This window comes from Paroedura picta, chromosome 8 (genome assembly GCF_049243985.1).
Source record: "Paroedura picta isolate Pp20150507F chromosome 8, Ppicta_v3.0, whole genome shotgun sequence".
Lineage (NCBI taxonomy): Eukaryota > Metazoa > Chordata > Lepidosauria > Squamata > Gekkonidae > Paroedura > Paroedura picta.
In genome coordinates this window covers 91,141,743-91,158,260 of record NC_135376.1, presented here as the reverse complement: position 1 = coordinate 91,158,260, position 16,518 = coordinate 91,141,743, and the positions used below count along the sequence as shown (strand labels likewise).

General features: G+C 45.7%; 1 long non-coding RNA gene across 2 annotated transcripts; it reads left to right on the top strand.

The window, feature by feature from the left end:
- The first annotated feature begins 1,232 nt into the window (after positions 1–1,232).
- LOC143842699 (uncharacterized) lies at positions 1,233–16,063 on the top strand. Of its 2 annotated transcripts, none has more exons than XR_013233302.1 (4): positions 1,233–1,326; positions 7,911–7,955; positions 10,102–10,285; positions 15,757–16,063. It is a non-coding gene; the product is annotated as an uncharacterized LOC143842699 (long non-coding RNA). The 2 variants fall into 2 exon arrangements; XR_013233303.1 differs by lacking the exon at positions 1,233–1,326 and adding an exon at positions 3,357–3,389.
- Positions 16,064–16,518: the final 455 nt, after the last annotated feature.

The following is a 16,518-nucleotide window of genomic DNA, read 5'->3' as shown; positions in this document are numbered from 1 at the left end:
AGGAAGTCTAACAATGAAACTAGATTTTACTTAGGATGCTAGCCTTTGGTTGTTTTGATGATTATGATTAAACACTCTGAAAACTAGATTTTTTTTTCATGCTTAATGTTGACCTCCAGTTGTGTTGGAATAGGCAATGTCTGGCATGCAAAGAAGAAGAGAAGATGACTCTGCAGAGGGCAACAAGAATAATATTAGAGGAGATAGTGAGGTCAGGACCTTCTCTTCTATTAAGTGTCATTCTTGCTCTGTTTGGTGTAGTAAGAACCAGTTTGGTGTAGTGGTTAGGAATGCAGACTTCTAATCTGGCACGCTGGGTTCAATTCTGCACTCCCCCACATGCAACCAGCTGGGGGACATTGTGCTCGCCACAGCACTGATAAAACTGTTCTGACCGAGCACTGATATCAGGGCTGTCTCTGCCTAACCTCCCTCACAGGGTGTCTGTTGTGGGTAGAGGAAAGGGAAGGTGACTGTAAGCCACTTTGAGACTCCTTTGGGTAGAGAAAAGCAACATATAAGAACCAACTCTTCTTCAGTAATATTAGGGTTCTCTCAGCCACACCTCACTCACAGGGTGTCTGTTGTAGGGAGAGGAATGGGAAGGCTTTGAGACTCCTTCAGGTAGAGAAAAGTGGCATATAAGTACCAATTCTTCAGTAATATCAGGGCTCTCTCAGCCTCACCTCCCTCACAGGGTATCTGTTGTGGAGGGAGGAAAGAGAAGGCAACTGCTTTGAGACTCCTTCGGGTAGAGAAAAGTGGCATATAAGAACCAACTCTTCTTCCTCTCCTCACAACAGGCACCCTGTGAGGTTAAGAGAGCCCCTGGTTTTACTACTTTGTGAGAATATCACTATCAGGGCTGGGGTGATCCCAAGGTCACCCAGCTAGTTGCATGTGGGGGAGCGGGGAATCAAACCCAGCTGCCGCTCTTTAACACTACACCAAGCTGGGTCCTAAATCCTTCTGAATTTGCCATCCAGCACAGCAGTGGGTAAGGCGTCCTGTCTTCAGAAAGTTAAAAGGTCCTGATAGTCTAAATTTATTTAAACCGGGCATTGGGGTAACCCTGTTGAGATTATCCCGGCCAAATAACGGCCTCCTTTTGCTATCCAGGATTCTTTGGCTTGACTATATTCTGTCCATAGCAGAAACTGATGGGGCCAACCATAGCAGGCCAGCTTGTGAATGGGAGGTTTCCGTTGGGGGTTTCCGAGGCTACGGCCCTGTTGAGTCAGGAGCCCAGGGCATTCCGGAACCCAGGAGGGTGGCAGTTAGAAGACTCCCGTGCTGAAGGGATTTTGCTTCTGGCAGGAGATGCAGGTAGGTGGGCCACCGTGGGGGTCTGGAGCAACTGAACAAAGCCAGAGTCCAGGGTCACCTGAAAGCCAACCAGCTTGGTGTTGCGGCTTCTAATCTGGTGAGCCGGGTTTGATTCTGCTCTCTCCCACATGTAGCTGGTTGGTTGACCTTGGGCTCGCCATGGCACTGATAAAGTTGTTGTGACCAAGCAGTAATCTCAGGGCTCTCTCAGCCCCACCTACCTCACAGGGTGTCTGTGGTGGGGAGAGGAAAGGTAAGGCGATTGTAAGCCACTTTGAGCCCTCCTTCAAGTAGAGAAAAGCAGCATATAAGAACCAACTCTTCCTCTTCTCCTCCTCCTCCTCTTCCAGATGGCTACTCTTAGGGGCAATATCTTGCTTCTTCTCAGAAGACACAGATCTACATCTAGACATGTAGTTAGCAACTATCTCTTGCCTTTCCTCTGCACTATCAAGTACCATATATTCTCGAATATAAGCTGAGTTTTTCATCACATTTTATACCGAAAAATTCCCCAGCTTATATTCGAGTATACTTGTGGATTGTAAACTAAACATGAGCAGGCAGTGTGATGCAGCGGTAAAAAAGGCAAATGCCATTTTGGGCTGTATCAACAGAGGCATCACATCAAAATCACAAGATGTCATAGTCCCATTGTATACGGCACTGGTCAGAACACACTTGGAGTACTGTGTGCAGTTCTGGAGGCCTCACTTCAAGAAGGACGTAGATAAAATTGAAAGGGTACAGAGGAGAGCGACGAAGATGATCTGGGGCCAAGGGACCAAGCCCTATGAAGATAGGTTGAGGGACTTGGGAATGTTCAGCCTGGAGAAAAGGAGGTTGAGAGGGGACATGATAGCCCTCTTTAAGTATTTGAAAGGTTGTCACTTGGAGGAGGGCAGGATGCTGTTTCTGTTGGCTGCAGAGGAGAGGACACGCAGTAATGGGTTTAAACTTCAAGTACAACGATATAGGCTAGATATCAGGAAAAAAATTTTTCACAGTCAGAGTAGTTCAGCAGTGGAATAGGCTGCCTAAGGAGGTGGTGAGCTCCCCCTCACTGGCAGTCTTCAAGCAAAGGTTGGATGCACACTTTTCTTGGATGCTTTAGGATGCTTAGGGCTAATCCTGCGTTGAGCAGGGGGTTGGACTAGATGGCCTGTATGGCCCCTTCCAACTCTATGATTCTATGATTCTATATACGGTAATTGAAATACATTCCTTTAAACAGCTTGCTGTTTAAATGTATTTCAATGCTGAGGAAGCTAGCCTACAGGAGAGCATGTTTTGGTGAGACCAGCCAATCATTGCAATACATTTTGCATTTGCAAAATGTATTGCAATGCTGAGGAAGTTAACCTACAGGAAGGCATGTTTTTTGGGGAAAATATTTCCTGGCCAAGAATAGAAGGTTTTTCCTTTTTTTCAAATCTTCTCTGTTTGGCCAGGAAAGTTTACAGGAGCCTTCTTCCCTGCCTTCTGTTCCTGCCCCGTGCTACTCTGTCTTGTAGAGTAGCTGCTGCATTTCCCACCCTCGGCTTGTACTCGAGTCAATAATTTTTCCCAGTTTCTTGTGGCAAAATTAGGTGCCGCACCTTCTATTCAGGTCGGCTTATACTCACGTATATACGGTGTCTCTCGTTTAAATCTCGAAGCACTGTGAGTCTGAATTTGTGCCTCATCCACAAGAAGAAGAAGAAGAAGAAGAGTTGGTTCTTATATGCCGCTTTTCCCTACCCGAAGGAGGCTCAAAGCGGCTTACAGTCACCTTCCCTTTCCTCTCTAGGTAACTAATAATTAGTAACTAAGGTAACTAATAATTGTATACTTTCAAAACACTCTGCTATTCTGAAGCTCATTTTCTCTGGCGGGATTCAGGATCCATCCAAGTCCAAAAGTCTAACAAAATGCCTCTGTAGGTCTCTCCTGTAGCGCCAATGGCCTCATACTCCCATGCACATGATGCCAGATTAGCTGACCATTGGTGGTTCGGAAAGTGCTCCTTAGACTACTTTCTTTCCTTTCAACAGCAACGTAGATGTAAACTGAGTTGAATAGATGTAAGTTTACCTTTTTTTGCAATATTATTCTTGGGAGATGGATTTACCACACTCAGTATCATGCTTTTATGTCTGAGCAAACTCTGCTATATGACCATCCCAGCAGAACAAGTGCTTCGAATTGCACCAGAAAACAGATGGGTGCTGTAGGACGATACGATCCCTGTAGGCCAGCGGTCCCCAACCTTCATCTGGTCGGGGACCGCCTCCGGGGGTGGGGGAGAGGCAGCGGCCTGGCTGCCGCAGTTGCTCAAAAACGTGCACGCGCGGAACTGCCGCACATGCACGTTTTGGTCACCAGGTGGCGCTAACGCACATGCGCAGAGTTGCCGCGCATGCACATTTTGGCCACCAGGGGTGCAAACGCGCACGCACGGCAGTTCCGTGTGTGCGCGTTAGCATCCCTGGCGCGCCAGCTGCCACCCCGGCTGCCGTGACGGCCTCTTTCCCCCCCTCTCGCTGCAGGGAGGGGAGGCAGGCGCAGCCACTTGCGGCCCAGTCTGATGGCCTTTGCGGCCCGGGACCGGGCCGCAGACCGGGGGTTGGGGACCCCTGCTGTAGGCAACCAAGGATGGAACCTGGCAGGCATATTTTTAACCAACTGAAGTTTACGATTGTTTTCCATTTAGAAAATTTCATTTAGAGAATGTGACAGTCATCTATCTTGGGAGTGGTAAGAGGAGGCTTTTTCAACCAGGGTTTCATGAAACCCTGGGGTTTCCTGACAGCCCTGGGGTTTCCTGACAGCCCTGGAAGGGTTTCTCCAGTTGTGTGGGAGTTAATTTTTTTTTTTAATAATGTATTTTAATTTTTAAAAAATCACCATATATGTCCATCTCTACCTCCCCGCACCCCCTTCAAGGATCGCTGCCTTGTTGTGGCAAGGGGGCTTGCGTAGTTCAGTGAAGCTATGAGCTATGCCGTGCAGGGCCACCCAAGACGGACAGGTCATAGCTGAGAGCTCTGACGAAAGGTGATCCACTGGAGAAGGAAATGGCAAACCACTCCAGTATCTTTGCCATGAAAACTCTATGGACAGTTCCAATAGGCATAACGATATGACGCTGGAAGATGAGCCCCTCAGGTCGGAAGGTGTCCAATATGCTACTGGGGATGAGCAGACGGCTAGTACAAGTAGCGCCAGAATGAATGAAGCGACTGGGCCAAAGCCGAAAGGACGCTCAGTTGTGGAAGTAACTGGTGGCGAAAAGACAGTCCGATGCTGTAAAGATTTTTATTCCATAGGAACCTGGAACGTCAGATCCATGAATCAAGGTAAGCTGGACGTGGTCAAACAAGAAATGACAAGACTGAACATCGACATTTTAGGAATCAGTGAACTAAAATGGACAGGAATGGGTGAATTTAATTCAGATGACCATCAGGTATACTACTGTGGACAAGAATCTCGTAGAAGAAATGGAGTAGCCTTCATAATCAATAAGAGAGTAGGAAAAGCAGTTTTGGGATACAATCCCCAAAATGACAGAATGATCTCAGTTCGAATCCAAGGCAAACCATTCAACATCACAGTGATCCAGGTCTATGCCCCAACCACTGCTGCTGAAGAGGATGATCAGTTCTATGAAGCCCTACAACACCTTCTAGAAGCAACGCCCAAAAATGATGTGCTTATCATCATGGGGGATTGGAATGCTAAAGTAGGAAACCAAAAGATAACTGGGATAACAGGCAAGTTTGGCCTTGGAGTACAAAATGAAGCAGGGCACAGGCTGGTAGAATTTTGTCAAGAGAATACAATGGTCATAGCAAACACTCTTTTCCAACAACCCAAGAGACGACTCTACACATGGACATCACCAGACGGTCAACACAGAAATCAGATTGACTATGTGCTCTGCAGCCAAAGATGGAAAAGTTCTATCCAGTCAATAAAAACAAGACCAGGAGCTGATTGTGGTTCAGATCATGAGCTTCTTGTTGCAAAATTTAGGCTTAAATTGAAGAAAGTAGGGAAAAGCACTAGGCCACTCAGGTATGAACTAAATCATATCCCCAACGAATACACAGTAGAGGTGACAAATAGATTTAAGGAATTAGATCTGATAGACAGAGTGCCTGAAGAACTATGGACGGAGGTTCGCAACATTGTACAAGAGGTAGCAACTAAAACCATCCCAAAGAAAAAAAAATGCAAGAAATCAAAATGGCTGTCTGAGGAAGCTTTACAAATAGCTAAGGAGAGAAGGGAAGTGAAAGGCAAGGGAGAAAGAGAAAGATACACCCAACTGAATGCAGAATTCCAGAGAAAAGCTAGAAGAGATAAGAATGCCTTCTTAAACGAACAGTGCAAACAAATAGAAGAAAACAATAGAATGGGGAGGACCAGAGATCTTTTCAAGAAAATTGGAGATATGAAGAGAACATTTCATGCAAAGTTGGGTATGATAAGGGACCAAAATGGTAGGGACCTCACAGAAGCAGAAGAGATTAAACAAAGGTGGCAAAATTATACAGAACAACTATACAAGAGCGAGCTTAACATCCCTGATGACCACAGTGGGGTAGTTACTGACCTGGAGCCAGACATCCTGGAATGTGAAGTCAAATGGGCCTTAGGAGGTCTGAGCAATAATAAAGCTAGTGGTGGTGACAGCATTCCAGTTGAACTATTCAAAATCTTAAAGGATGATGCAGTAAAAGTGCTACACTCAATATGCCAGCAAATTTGGAAAACTCAACAATGGCCACAGGATTGGAAAAGGTCAGTTTACATTCCAATCGCAAAGAAGGGCAATGCCAAAGAATGTTCAAACTACCGCACCATTGCACTAATTTCTCATGCTAGCAAAGTTATGCTCAAAATCCTACAAGCTAGGCTCCAGCAATATGTGGACCGAGAACTTCCAGAAGTACAGGCAGGATTTCGAAGAGGCAGAGGAACTAGAGATCAAATTGCCAACATACGCTGGATCATGGAGAAAGCTAGGGAGTACCAGAAGAACGTCTACTTCTGCTTCATTGACTATGCTAAAGCCTTTGATTGTGTGGAGCACAACAAATTGTGGCAAGTTCTTAAAGAGATGGGAATACCAGAGCATCTTATTTGTCTCTTGAGAAATTTATATGCAGGTCAAGAAGCAACAGTGAGAACTGAACATGGAATCACTGACTGGTTCAAAATTGAGAAAGGAGTTCGGCAAGGCTGTATACTGTCGCCTTGCCTATTTAACTTGTATGCAGAGCCCATAAGGAAGGCCGAGCGTCAAAGAATTGAGGCTTTTGAACTCTGGTGCTGGAGAAGACTCTTGCGAGTCCCTTGGACAGCAAGGCGAACAAACCGGTCAGTCCTACAGGAGATCAACCCTGACTGCTCTTTAGAAAGCCAGATCCTGAAGATGAAACTCAAATACTTTGGCCACCTCATGAGAAGGAAGGACTCCCTGGAGAAGAGACTAATGCTGGGAGCGATCGAGGGCAAAAGAAGAAGGGGACGACAGAGAATGAGGTGGCTGGATGGAGTCACTGAAGCAGTAGGTGCAAACTTAAATGGACTCCGGGGAATGGTAGAGGACAGGAAGGCCTGGAGGATCATTGTCCATGGGGTCGCGATGGGTCGGACACGACTTCGCACATAACAACAACAACAACCTCCCCGCAATGACCAAAGATGGGCCTGGAGGAGGTGGGAAAAGAAGGGGCTCCTTGCTGGACTGGTAGTGATGTTTGGTGGGAGGATCTGAGTTAAGTCACTTTCTGGAAGTATGGCAGGAAGGTGCGGCCTGCTGACATCGCTTCTGGGGCTTCTTGAAGCCTGAAGAATGTTTCAGGGTTGTCTCAAGGGTTTAGAAGGCTGGATCAGTGTATGGATCACCCTGGTGCCGAGATACTTTTGAAGCTGGAAAATCCACCGGAGCTGATGAACCAGCTCCTTCAGGGGGGACTGGAGGTCTATCTGACCTCCACAGCACAAGTATGCATGACATACAGGGAGTCTATTAGATCAGTGGTCCCCAACCTTTTTGTCACCAAGGACTGGTCAACGCTTGACAATTTTACTGAGGCCCGGGGGGGGGGGTAGTCTTTTGCTGAGGGATGTCGCTGCCTGAGCCCCAGCTCCGCTTGCTTTCCGGCCAGTGCCCCTGACTTCCTGCCACCCACTGGGGGGCGTTGCCTGCAGCAGCTGCGCAGTGCCATGCCGAGGGGGAGCCCCAGCCATGGCGGCTGCCAGAGAGCAACAAAGGTGAGCCCATGGCAGAGTGGCAGGGCAGCCCCTAAGGCAGCAGCTGGGGAGGAGGATGAGGAGGAGCTGCAGCCCGGTACCGACTGATCCACAGACCGGTCCCGGTCCCCAGACTGGGGGTTGGGGACCACTGTATTAGTTCCCTTTCTGGAAAATGTTTTATTTCTTATAAATAGTCTGCACATTTTGTGTGTGTTTTTTTGCCACCCATTGAAATGATTTCTGAAGTCTTTTAAGGAAGACTAATAAATCTGACAATGTAAAAGCAGAGTGCTCAGCAGTAGAATATTTTTGAAATCCTGTGATTATATCTTTAGGGCTTAAATAAAATCTCGGGGGAGACAATGTGACCGATTTGTCAGGTAAGCATTTTGTATTTCAACTACTTGATCCTGCAGTTGTGAAATTACTACTTTGAGCTACATATACCAAAAGTTGTACAAAGTAAGTTTGGTGTCGATCATAGTAATATATTTCAATTTCTATTCAAAGCTATGAATGTGTGTCAAAACCATGATTTATGCTTTTGCCATGTAACCTGATTCCTGTCACTTTCATGTTTTTACCAGTGAATTGTGCCTCTGACCCTTAGGCCAGCCATCCTGCTGTAGATCTTAGGTGTGAATGTATTGGGGATGTCCTTCCTGCGTCTTCCTCCACACACACACGCACACACACAGTGTTGTTCCTGGAAATTGCTATCTTCATAACAGCCTTGCGCACCAAACACTGTCTGTTTCAACAACAAGGACTCTTTGTACTCAAACCGTCTGGTGTTGGGAGGGGCTGTAAGCAAAGGGTAGCTAAGTGATCATTGGGTTTCACTCCCCAGTCTTAGCAAAAAAATCCATGATGTTCTGACCATTATTTCTCCAATAAAAAGTTTTATTTTCCCAAATGAAGCCTGATTATTGGTAATAATCAGAGATTCTCACAGGGAGAATCCATTAAGATATTCTCTAGAGCAGGGGTAGTCAAACTGTGGCCCTCCAGATGTCCGTGGACTACAATTCCCATGAGCCCCTGCCAGCATTCACTCATGGGAATTGTAGTCCATGGACATCTGGAGGGCCACAGTTTGACTACCCCTGCTCTAGACTTCGGGATATCACTGTCAGGTTTCTTCAGTTGCTCAGAAAACTCAGTCTTTGACGTGGCATAAAATATAAGTTTATTCTAACACAAGCAAGTGAACTCAACATATACTTTGTCAGAACTGGGTTTCAGGGAAATGAACACAACATACAACTCTCTCATTCTCACCCCCACCCGTGAGGACCCAAGTAATGTGGGAAGCTTCAAAGGAAAACAAACCAGGCAGATGGCAGTTATCCCAAGGCAGGGAAGGGGGTGTGAATAGGGAAAGATAAGGAGGGAGAAATGAACTTTCTGGAGTTGATCTACACATCTAACAGCCATAAACCAAATAACATACACATGCAGATAGAAAAGAACAGACATTCCAAATTGTTTGTGACAGTGTCCAGACTCAAGAATTTCCAGGTGAGAACTGGAGATTTCAAAGCTCTTACAATCCAATGCATCAATGAATCCCAAGAAGATTTACAACACAAAAACAATTCTCCACAGGAAGGGAATTAACACATCAGTCAGTTACTCTTCAAAGACCAGTAGTGGTACTATAGACAGAATAAGGTGTGTGGAACCACAACAATTTGACTGAACCAAACTGATTCAGACAATCGCATATCATAGCACTGAAGACACAAAACCCCTGTCAGAAATGGGATTATTACTTGAACGAATCCCCAAAATCTTCTGCTTCACCCCCTAGAGCCTTCAAAGCTCTCATCTCAATGAGCTTTGAATGAATTCAGTTTCCCTACTGTTATGTGGAACCTGCACTTGCAGCTGAGCCTTTCTGCTCTAGAACCAGGGAACAGAGAAAAAAAAAGAAAGGTTTCTATAAGGATAAGCAGAGTATCTTTCCCGCCTTCTGAATTATTTCAATGAGATAACAATTCTCAGTAATGGGTCTCCCAACTAAAGAATGTCTAGCACAGTTTTCCATTTTATCCCACCCTCCCTGCATGGAGCTCAGTGTGTTGGGTTTGGATTTCCATTTCCCATTTGGTCTCCACATCAGCCTTGTCAAGGTTTTTTAGGTAAAAATAGAGGGGTTTCATTTCCTTTTGCTGGGCTTTAATCACATAGACACAGAATTTCACTGTCTGGAGAGAGACTTGAGGTTCATCATCCATGAGTAGCTCTTTGGACCAATTCACTTCTATTGGGTGTAACCTCCCTTCCAAAAGGGGGCAGATAAACTTGTTACAAGCTGTGATATACAACAAAAGAGGGTATGTTCCATTGTTTCCACCTCCTTTAATAGACAGGTGCACAATCTCTCTGAGATGGGTATTCTTTTATATCTGTTCTCCAGAAGTGTTGTGGGCATGGAAATCTTGCTAATGTTAGTGCTCCCCTATATTTGTTGAGATGCAAACTTTAATAAGAAAATATCTGTGCTATCCATCCTTGCTACAGGAATATATCATATGTCATAAGACATGGCTGTATCCATACTCCATGGGCCCTAACCCGGATGAGCCAGGACCAGTATTATCAGATCTCAGAAGTTAAGGAGAATTGATCCTGGTTAGTAGAAGGATGGGAGAACCATTCTGCATGGCCCATTCCACAAACCAGCAGCTGTGCCTGGCCACTGATGGTATGTTGTTGTGGAGTTGCATGCTCTACAGCAGTCTGTGTTCAAATGGGGGGATACATTTCAGTGGGTCACTTGGTGTCTCACTGAAATGTTTCCCCCAGGGAAACAAAGCAGTGGTGGGTGAGTTCTTCTGTGCAGGGGAGGAGGTTATTTTGCAGGTGGGTGGGACTGCATTCCACATAATCCCACCTCACTGTAAAATGAAAATGAATGCCATGGTCTGCCCTACGGCACAGCAAAGCACTGTGAAGCTGTCCGGGGCATTCTTTGCACCTTTGGTCCACTGCAGGACAGGAAGGAGCTGGGCCTGGAAGGCCCGGCTCTTCCCTGTCCACACGGGCCTGCTGTGGGACATGCCCTGTTGGCCCCCACAGCAGCTAAGGGAACACAGATCTTCCCATGTTCCCTTGGCCTGGGCCATCTGAGGGACTGATCTTCAGCAGTCCTAGCAGGGGGCCTGCCCAACAGCTGCATCACGTGGAAGCAGAGTTTTACCCCACTTCCATACAACCGCCTGTGCGGAATTGGCCCAAGGAAGTCCAGGACTGCAACACAGAGGCAGGTAATGGAAAACCACCTGTGTTCATCTCTCATCTTAAAAACCCCATAGGGTCACCATCAGTAGGCTGCAATTTGATTGTATTTCCCATCACCACATCACCATTCTCCCTGGACACCGCCAGATGGAATGAAGAAAGCATTGTGGTCTATCTCAATTCCTCACAGTACACGCCATAAAGCTGCATCTGGTGGAGAAGCCTAGGACCCCCCATGATCTCTCCACCCCCAGCCTTCACCTTCTCCAGGTGACAAAGCTTTATGGGATTCTGGCTGTATGCATGAGTACTGTTTTGGTGATCTCAGCAGAAAGCAATTAAGTTCAGTTTGGGGCATGAATTTTTAAACTCTCAACACCCTGCACCGTGTGAAGCACAGACAAAAGGGATAACTGATTCTTATGGCTTTCTCTTTCCGCCGACTGGTTTGAAGTCCCCAAAGCCGAATGTAGTTTAATGTACGTATTAAACTTTAATGGACAATGTAAATGCTGAGTGTGGTCGTAAAGAGTAGTTTTCTTTCTTTCTTCCTTTCTTTTTTTCAGAAAAGTAGAATTCTAAAAAAGGCTGTTGATGCATTGTGTACTAATGAACAATGTCCTCCCCAAATGGCAAAAGAGAGTCTAATATCCTCTTTAAATAGATGAAAGAGAGAGATGTTCTGTTAATGTACCCAAAGTAATTGTTGATTTCCCCTGTACTAGAATGCCGATTCATGTGATGTTTATTTCTGGTCACTTAATTCTTTGCCACCTAGAAATGAACATGACATTTGGCTCCCAGCTCTATGATCAACAGTGCCGTTTAAAAAGCAGAAAGCAGTTTTATTCTCGGCATAGCTAAACAAATATTTCACGTCCAATAAAATTACTGCCGATAAACAGACTTCCCCCCTCTCTTGGTGGAATGTCTGCAGACAGGCCATAATTCCCCCAAGTTGTTTTGCCGCTTAAAGATAATACAATAGCATTTAGAGCCAATTTTTTTTCTTTTCTTTTTTTTTTAAGGAAAATGGCTCTCATGACAGGTTGCTTGGTTATGGCCATTCATGAAACTCAGTGGTCCCCAACCTTTTTATCACCGGGGACCAGTCAACACTTGGCAATTTTACTGAAGCCCGGGGGGGGGGAGTAGTCTTTTGCCGAGGGACGTCGCTGCCGACGCCTGAGCCCCTGCTCTGCTTGCTTTCCCGCCGGTGCCCCTAACTTCCCGCCACCCACTAGGGCGCACTGCCAGAAGCAGCTGTGCAGGGCCACACTGAGGGGGAGCCCCAGCCACGGCAGCCACCAGAGAGCACCAAAGGTGAGCTGGCAGCAGAGTGGAAGGGCAGCTTCCGAGGCAGCAGCCGGGGAGGGGGACAAGGAGGAGCCGCAGCCCGGTGCCAACTGATCCAGGGCCCCGGACCAGGACAGCTGACTCACACGCTCTCTGCTTTCCAATATTTGTATCAGCAGATAAAGGAAATTCATACATTAAAGAAATAGCTTGATATATATAGCTGGGATAGGTAGTAAAGGATCTGAGGACAGGATCCAGTCCCTGAAGCCTTACTAAAATATACAACAAGGTGCAGTTAAAGAAAATAATACCTGTATTTTAGCTCATGCACATTTGGGGACATTTCACTGCCTTGGGGACTCTGATTTGTGTGGCAGCATATACATGTCTATAAAAATAAAAGTAGCAGACAACTGCTAATATGCTTCTTGATATCATAGAATCATAGAGTTGGAAGGGGCCATGCAGGCCATCTAGTCGAACCCCCTCAATGCAGGATCAGCCCAAAGCATCCTAAAGCATCCAAGATGATCATCCATGAAACATATTCATTCTTCACTTCCCCCAGCTGATGTCTTCATGTCATCAAGCTGCATATGCTCCTTGCTTATTCCTCCCATTTACCCATCAGAGGCAAAGAATTACCACTCCCAACTCTAATTTCCCAGTCCTGAAGAACTGAGGACTGAGAAAAAAATGGCTGCCACTAAGACCGTTTATGCACTGGGAACTTCACTGCCCCAGCTCCTGCGCAGGAGCACAAATCGGGGGCGGATGAGGTGCACTAAGCCAAATGCTCCCTCGTGTGGGTGCAGGAAGAGTTGGGGGAACCTGCCAGTACTAAAACTCCAGCCTGCAGCACAGCATGAAACCTCCAGTGCATAAACGGTCTAGATGGTGCTCTAGGACTTTCCCCTCATCTTTCTAGTAAAGAATGCAGGCATTAGGGGAGGCAGCCTAGAATGTCACCCAGATATCTGAAGAAGTGAGCAGTGATGAAACCTCCTGCTCTGCCACATTTTTGTTTTGTTTTGTTGTTTTTAAGGTGCTACCGGACTCTTGCTCTTTTCTACTGAAGAAGTGAGCAGTGACTCGGGAAAGCTTTTACCCTGCCACAAATTTGGTTAGTATTTAGTATTTAAAATGGCTACCAATCTTGCATAAACAAAACCATAGTAAACAAGGTCAAACAATTTTTAGCCCTGTGGGAATTCCTGGAACTCCTACAGGAATGTTTCACCCTCTCTAGCTGTCTGTATCAGTGTCTTCTTTTCTTGGAAGAATCAGACTTGTAAAGTCAGCCCCTGTTCAACCAAGGGCTATTTGCCTGCTTGGGGCTCCAATCAGAAGTTGTCCGGTCCCACTGAAGACATGGTTGCAGATGGCCAGATCTGCGTGGAAAAAATCAAGGCTTTATAGGAAAAGATGAATCACAGGGGTTAGATCTTGAGAAGGGGTGTTGGAATAAACAAAGTCTATAGTGTATGTAAGTCCTGCCTGCTCCTTAGAAGGCCAGATCCTGAAGATGAAACTCAAATACTTTGGCCGCCTCATGAGAAGGAAGGACTCCCTGGAGAAGAGCCTAATGCTGGGAGCGATTGAGGGCAAAAGAAGAAGGGGACGACAAAGAATGAGGTGGCTGGATGGAGTCACTGAAGCAGTAGGTGCAAACTTAAATGGACTTCGGGGAATGGTAGAGGACAGGAAGGCCTGGAGGATCATTGCCCATGGGGTCGCGATGGGTCAAACACGACTTCGCACCTAACAACAACAACAACAATATGTTTCAAAAATATATGGAGGATATCCTACGCAGGGCTTCAGAGGAGATGTATTTAGCAAAGTTAGATTAGGATCTTCCTGATGTCTGTGCCCCCCCCCCCCCATCTCCTCCTGTGACTTCAAAGGCTCAGTTGAAGACTTCCTGCTCCTTCTAGTTTTCTTCCTCTTTTCTTGCCTCCAGAAACAAGAGACTGAATTACTGAAGAACCACAGTTTGGCAGTTAGTTAAGACTGTCTCTCTCTCTCTCCTTTCTTTACAAAGTTGTTTCTCTTCTAAATAAAACTACTTTATTCTTTTAAGCTGCTTGGTCCTCCACCCCTCTCTGCAGCTTGAAAATTTTTTTTCCAGATTTTTATGCTGCTCTTCCCCGAGGACTCCCAGCGGCTTACAACATTTCAGTACGATAATGGCGCAGTGTGGTAAGGCAGCAGACATGCAGTCTGAAGCTCTGCCCATGAGGCTGGGAGTTTGATCCCAGCAGCCGGCTCAAGGTTGACTCAGCCTTCCATCCTTCCGAGGTCGGTAAAATGAGTACCCAGCTTGCTGGGGGGTAAACGGTAATGACTGGGGAAGGCACTGACAAACCACCCCGTATTGAGTCTGCCAAGAAGACGCTGGAGGGCGTCACCCCAAGGGTCAGACATGACCCAAAGCTTGCACAGGGGATACATTTACCTTTTTAATACATTTAAACATTACAATCCAGTTTTCATTAAAAGAATAAAAATCTTCCCAGTGAGAGGAAGGGGGAGTAACATGCTACGGTATTATTAACTAAGTGGTGTGTGGACATTATTGTCTATGTAAGAAGGCCAGTTTGTTGATGGTGTTTTGTGGCCCTTGACCATTGGCCTGGTGGAGCAGAGTTAAACTCTGCCAACAGTCTAAACCTGAGAGCCACCCTCTGATACATCCTCTCACTTTGTCCTCTCACTCTCTACTCATGGCCTTCCATGAAGAAATATCTCTGAAGAGCTCACCTGTAGATACAATGCCACACACATGATGCCGGACAAGCTGGCCTTTTGTGACAAGGAAAGGTGGTTTAAGATTAGGCTTCTTTCTTTCCTTTGATTGCAATCTGAATGTGAACTGGATCTACTAGAGTAAGTGTCTGTTTACCTTTTCTGCAATATATCTCTTATGAGTTGTATTTATTGCATTCAGTATTCCATTTCTATGACTGGGCAAAATTCTGCCATATTAACCAAGTATCCCAATAATAATTCCTTGGAGTCCACCTTCCAAAGCAGCCATTTTCTCCAGGGGAGTTGATCTCTGTCACCTGGAAATCAGTTGTAACCCCAGGAGATCTCCAATTACCACCTGGCAGGTGTGCAAAAAAGCCCCGAATGATCAACTCACAATCAAAAATGTTTTTTTTTAAACAAAAGAATAGTATTGCAGTGCTTAGGAGGAAATGCAGATAAATGTTACAAAATTGTTGCTAAGTTCTTATCTCACATGAAGACCTGAATAAAACTCCATTTTGCCAAGTCCTTGCTTCTTCAGCGGTCTCACAGAACCACACAGGACAAGTGTCCAGATATGAGCCCAAATAAAGGAGCCTGAGATGAAAAGCATGCCTACTGGATGCTTTGGGATGCTTAGGGCTAATCCTGCGTAGAGCAGGGGGTTGGACTATATGGCCTGTTTGGCCCCTTCCAACTCTATGATTCTATAATTCTAGCCTCAACGTTTACAGCTTTCCTGGAAGAATCTTCCACAGTTTTAACACAATCTTTCCAGCTCACGGAAATATCTCTTCTCCCCACAATTCAGAAATGACCTGGGGTGAGAATTCCTTGACATTTTTGAGTTTCTCATATAGGGCTTTTTTTTTTTTTGCACAGTGATTTCCAGACCGTTGTGTCATATCTGCACATTTTACAACCCCTGTGTTGGTCCGTTGCTACCACCTGGCAGCTGACAACTCTACTCAAAATCCAGGGTAAATTTCAATCACTTGATAGACTACCAAAGATGGCTAAGGAACTCTGTTTGATTTGGGAAGACATCACCGAGAAGACCTGGTACAGATTTCCCGACTGGATCTCTGCTGAAGCAATTCCTTGCTTCTTGTGTATTATGGATTATCAGATGCTTTTGTTTGTCTTGGCTGTCCTCCTGCCTTTATCCAATAAAACCTCTCTTCTTCAATGTGTAACTTTCCATCTGCTAAAGACATGGGGCTCCAGTCTGAAAGAGCATTGGCATGTCCACATTATTTATCATTTGCAAATGGCTGCTGAAATTCCGTTTCCATCGTTACCTAACTCCAGCATTCGGATTTGGGTCCGTAAGGTCAATAGTTTAGGATTTATGAGGCGCCAAAACCCTCAAGCTTCATATCTGGGAGCTGTGAAAACCACATTGGCTCATCTGATCACAGCTGTCTGATGGAGACATGTCATAAATATCTCCCCAAATCAGCTGTTTAATAGAAGTCATCATCTTGCTTTTGACAAGCTGCTTGATCAACTGAGTGCCAAGGATCATTAAGTGATGCGATTTGCTTAACTTGCATTTATTATCACAATAATTCATCAGTTTAGCTTTTCAATTATTATCCAAAGAGACATTACCCGGGCAGGACAACAAACAATTTTGTCAAT